Source organism: Bos indicus, chromosome 11, assembly GCF_029378745.1.
Source record: "Bos indicus isolate NIAB-ARS_2022 breed Sahiwal x Tharparkar chromosome 11, NIAB-ARS_B.indTharparkar_mat_pri_1.0, whole genome shotgun sequence".
In the NCBI taxonomy this organism is placed as follows: Eukaryota; Metazoa; Chordata; class Mammalia; order Artiodactyla; family Bovidae; genus Bos; species Bos indicus.
This window is the reverse complement of record NC_091770.1, coordinates 25,779,056-25,785,055: the sequence shown is the minus strand read 5'-3', so window position 1 is coordinate 25,785,055 and position 6,000 is coordinate 25,779,056.

The window sequence follows — 6,000 nt, the reverse complement described above, 5'->3', positions numbered from 1 at the left end:
GGCCAGCTACTGTGTTGTGAGAATGCTCAAGTAGCTTGGGGGAGAGGCCCACACAGGGAGTAACTAAGGCCTTTTGTTAACAACAAGCACCACTGAATTAAGTTATCTTAGAAATGGATCCTCTAACCCTAGGGTACGCCTTTGGATGACTGCAATCTCATCAGAGACCTCTGGCCACAAGGACTGAGCCAAGTAGCTGCTGAATTTCTGACCCACAGAAACTGTGAGATAATAAGTGTTAATAGTGTTTATGGGCTTCCCTGGTGACTCAGATGCTAAAGAATGTGACTGCAATGCAGGAGACCTGGGTTTGATCCCTGGGTTGGGAAGATCCCCTGGAGGAGGGCATGGCAACCCACTCCAGTATCTTGCCTGGAGCATCCCCATGGATAGAGGAGTCTGGTGGGCTACAGTCCATGAGGTCATAAAGAGTTGGACATGACTGAGCAACTAAGCACAGCACAATAGTGTTTTAGACATTAAGTTTCAGTTCAGTTCAGTTCAGTCACTCAGTCGTGTCCGACTCTTTGCGACCTCATGAATCACAGCATGCCAGGCCTCCCTGTCCATCACCATCTCCCGGAGTTCACCCAGACTCACGTCCATTGAGTCAGTGATGCCATCCAGCCATCTCATCCTCTGTCGTCCCCTTCTCCTCCTGCCCCCAATCCTCCCAGCATCAGAGTCTTTTCCAATGAGTCAACTCTTCGCATGAGGTGGCCAAAGTACTGGAGTTTCAGCTTTAGCATCATTCCTTCCAAAGAAATCCCAGGGCTGATCTCCTTCAGAATGGACTGGTTGGATCTCCTTGCAGTCCAAGGGACTCTCAAGAGTCTTCTCCAACACCACAGTTCAAAAGCATCAATTCTTCAGTGCTCAGCCTTCTTCACCGTCCAACTTCCACATCCATACATGACCACTGGAAAAACCATAGCCTTGACTAGATGGACCTTTGTTGGCAAAAGTAATATCCCTGCTTTTCAATATGCTATCTAGGTTGGTCATAACTTTCCTTCCAAGGAGTAAGCGTCTTTTAATTTCATGGCTGCAATCACCACCTGCAGTGATTTTGGAGCCCCAAAAAATAAAGTCTGACACTGTTTCCACTGTTTCTCCATCTATTTCCCATGAAGTGATGGGACCAGATGCCATGATCTTAGTTTTCTGAATGTTGAGCTTTAAGCCAACTTTTTCACTCTCCTCTTTCACTTTCATCAAGAGGCTTTTTAGTTCCTCTTCACTTTCTGCCATAAGGGTGGTGTCATCTGCATATCTGAGGTTATTGATATTTCTCCTGGCAATCTTGATTCCAGCTTGTGCTTCTTCCAGCCCAGTGTTTCTCATGATGTACTCTGCATATAAGTTAAATAAGCAGGGTGACAATATACAGCTTGACATACTCCTTTTCCTATTTGGAACCAGTCTGTTGTTCCATGTCCAGTTCTAACTGTTGCTTCCTGACCCGAATACAGGTTTCTCAAGAGGCATGTCAGGTAGTCTGGTATTCCCATCTCTTTCACAATTTTCCACAGTTTATTGTGATCCACACAGTCAAAGGCCTTGGCATAGTCAATAAAGCAGAAATAGATGTTTTTCTGGAACTCTGTTGCTTTTTCCATGATCCAGCGGATGTTGACAATTTGATCTCTGGTTCCTCTGCCTTTTCTAAAACCAGCTTGAATATCTGTAAGTTCACAGTTCACGTATTGCTGAAGCCTGGCTTGGAGAATTTTGAGCATTACTTCACACGCTAGTAAAGTAATGCTCAGACATTAAGTTTAGGAATCATTTATTATGTATCAATAGGTAAGTAATAGAAGTGTCATACTTTCTTTCATTGACTTGGGGACAAACTTATATTACCAAATAACATTTTCATTATATTAACAAAGAACAAAATATATTAACAAACAATAAATCATATTCATAGCTCTAGTACATGCTTTTGGATTTAATTTTACACATGAAACTATTAAACAGGGATTATGATGAGGGATTTCTTAATTACATTAATCACCATGCATTGCTGGCAGCTTATCATAAAGTATACCTTTTTAGGATGTGGTGACTGATAGACTATTATGATTTTTGGTTAAGGAAAACAACACCTATAGGAGATACCCGCAATTGGAGTGAAGTTTATGAACAAGTATTAAGTGAATAGGGAATTAAATCCCATTTTTTGTGGTTTTAAAAGGTCAAATTTTAATTATTCAAATGTAAAAGAAGTTAAAAAATCATTATGTATGAAAATGCATCATTAAATAACTATAAAAATATTCCCTTCCCTAATTGAGGGAATTTGATGCTTTTGAACTGTGGTGTTGGAGAAGACTCTTGAGAGTTCCTTGGTCTGCAAGGAGATCCAACCAGTCCATTCTGAAGGAGATCAGCCCTGGGATTTCTTTGGAGAAAATGATGCTGAAGCTGAAACTCCAGTACTTTGGCCACCTCATGTGAAGAGTTGATGCATTGGAAAAGATTCTGATGCTGGGAGGGATTGGGGGCAGGAGGAGAAGGGGACGACAGAGGATGAGATGGCTGGATGGCATCACTGACTGGATGGACGTGAGTCTGAGTGAACTCCAGGAGTTGGTGATGAACAGGGAGGCCTGGCGTGCTGCGATTCATGGGGTCGTGAAGAGTCGGACACGACTGAGAGACTGAACTGAATTGTACCTGCTTTAACAGGTACATATTTAAACTACACTTAAAACCCAGATATAACTTTTCATGATTTTATGTAGCCCACACTTTCACAATAAGATGCCACTTATGTATTTTCTTTTATACTTTTATATATTAAGGATTATCGAGTCTTCAAAAATTCCCTTGGAATACGTTTTTACTAGTAAAATATACAGCTACTTAAAAAATGGTTCATAGCCCAAATTTATGCTATGTTCTGAAAAATGTCAAGCAGAGAATTTAAAATAGTCTCAAGTTGGGCTTCCCAGGTGATGCAAGCAGTAAAGAACCTGCCTGCCAAAGCAGGAGGTGCAAGAGATGTGGGTTCAAACCCTTCTGGAGTTCGAAGATCTTCTGGAGTAGTAAATGGCAACCCACTCTAGTATTCTTGCCTGGAAAATTCCATGGACAGACGAGCCTGGTGGGCTACAGTCCATGGGGTTGCAGAGTCGGACATGACTGAGTGAGCACTTATAAGCTGGCAGTGTAAGGTGACTACAAAAAAAAAAAAGTTCTTTTCCAAATACATTACTCTTTCAGTCTTTAAAACCTGAACTTTTTCTTGCCTCTATTTCCCCTAAAGTTACCACTCCATTTATTTGCCCCTGTGTACTAGAAGCACTGGAGTTGTCTCTACTTGATCTCATCATTGTCAGTTCTTTTCCTCCCAGTCTCTTTTACACCCATTCAAACCCACTCCAAGCAAACTTTTGCCCCATCACTCTATGAATGGAAACTTTATCGTTCCAGTTGCTCAGATCAGAAATCTTGGAATCATCTTTAACTCCTCTATTCCTCATACCCTATTTTATCTTTCAGGAAATCCTATTGGCTTACTTCCAAATCATATCCTGAATCTGTCTACTCTTCACACATTCCACTGCTACTGCTGTGATCTGAGCCACCAGCATCTTGCCTGCTTAGTTTATAGCAACAGCCTCTTCACTCACTGGTCTTCCCACTTCTGCTAAAGTCTAGTCTCAACAAAGTAGATCCAGTGGCTCTTTGTAGATTAACCCTATCACTTCCTGCTCAAAATTACTCCCCACTTCACTTAAAGTCCTTGTAAGACTTTACATAATGGAAACTCCCTTGTTTCATCCCCTATAACCTATACCTTTGCTCACTTGGCTCCAGCCACACTGGCCTCCTCGTGGTTCTTCCACACCAACCTCCTGCCCTGATACCAGTGCAGTGGCTGTTCCCTCTGCACAGAAATTTTGTAAATCTTTACTCCAGGAGGCCTACCCTGACCACTCTATTTAAAATGGCAACAAATCTCCCCACAGTCCATTCTCATCTTCTAGTTCCCATTTTCTCAATGGCAGTTAGTGCCTTTTCATGTTTGTTGTGTCTGTTCACCTCCAAGCTCTAATTTTGTGGGGGAGAGTCACAATGTCTGCCCCTTACTTTCAAATGGTTGGGCCAAAATTTAAAAAGGGTTGGAATACAGATCATTATGAAGTTAATTTCAGTGACCTGGAAACATATACTGAAAAAAGGGAAACACTTAAAAAGGGTGTTAAAATACAAAATTCAACCCAGTAAATTTGAAGATCTAATTGGCTTTATTCAATGATTCATGGGTCAGGCAGCATCCCACCTAGTAAACAGGAAGGCACTCCCTAAGTGGTACAAAATGGGAAGCTTCTATAGAAATGACGTGGGGAAAGGAGGTTAACAATAAAGGAAAAGAAAGGATTGTTTCAGGTAAGGTTACCTCTCTAGTGCTGTTTAGAAATTCCATTCTTGAGACACGCTGAAACTGCAATGAAGTCTTGGTTTGCAATGAAGTTTGGGGCTAGTGGCTCCACTCTGGGTGTGTTCTTTCTTTCTTCTTCTTTTTTAAAAACAATGGTTAAGATCGTAAATTTTGTTATGTGTATTTTACCACAACTTAAAAGACAGAAAATAACAGCACACATAGCTCCTGTAGAGTAATAAACAGTTCAAGAAATTTTTCTTGCAGTTACAAAGTATGAGTATTGAGGTGTAGTTGGTTTAAGGTACAGTGCATTTCTTACTACCAATCCCAATCAAAATTAGAAAAAAAAATTGATGTAGAGAAAGTTCTACATACACTCATCAGCTGACACATCCAAGAAAGTTCACAGCAGCATTGTTAGAGGAAAAGCTGGAACCTATCCAAATTTTGAGAGGAGAATGGATAAATGTGGTATATTAAATAATGGAATAGGTGGCAGTAGTGGTAAAGAACCCTCCTGCCAACGCAGGAGACATAAGAGACTCTGGTTCAATCCCTGGGTCAGATCCCCTGGAGAAGGAAATGGCAACCCACTACAGTATTCTTGCCTGAAGAATCCCATGGACAGAGAAACCCGGTGGGTTACAGTCCATGGGGTCACAGAGTTGGACACGACTGAGGTGACTTAGCACGTGAATGAAATAACTATCGTGAAGTTGCTCAGTCGTGTCCGACTCTTCATGACCCCATGGACTGTAGCCCACCCGGCCCCTCCATCCATGGAGTTTTCTAGGCAAGAGTACTGGAGTGGGTTGCCATTTCCTTCTCCATGAAATAACTGTAGGAACCTGCTTTTCTGTGGATGCCAAAAGCAACGGTGAGAGAAGCAAAGTCCTGGAGAAAACAAACCGATTCATAAATAAAGTTCAAAATCAAACAAAATAAGATATACTCAGTAATACATACGTGCTAAATTACGAAGAAGAATAAAAGAAGGTGAGATAAAATTCAGAAAAGTCACGACTGAAAACTTAAAATCATTAACCTGGCTAAAGGTGTGGGGATATTCAATGTTTATCAATATTTCCCAAATTAATTGCACTTGAATATAGATAGCCTCAGTGTTTATTTCCTGATCTTACCGTCCCCATCCCCCCTCCTCAGCTTCTAGAGTAGAGGCTGTTGTTCAGTCGCTAAGTCGTGTCTGTCTCTTTGCGACCCCAAAGACTACAGCAAGCCAGGCTTCCCTTTCCTTCACTATCCTGTGGACTTTGCTCAAACTGATGGCAATTGAGTCCGTGATGCTAGAGTAAAAGCTGGCACCTACTTATTTTATTTATGCATTTTTTTTAAAGGTCTGAACCATCTGATAAAACGTGGTTATCGTGTTAGTCCGTCACCTGAGACTCTTTACAACCCCAAGGACTGTAGCCCAGCCAGGCTCCTCTGTCCATGGAATTCTCCAGGCAAGAATACTGGAGAGGGCTGTCATCCTTTCCTCATCTTAGCCAAAGTTCAAACAGTAGTTTCAGGGGACTGCCCGTCCCACCCACTACCCCATTTCATAGGCTCTAAAGTCTTTAGGCTCCCGTTCTAGCGGCCCGGAG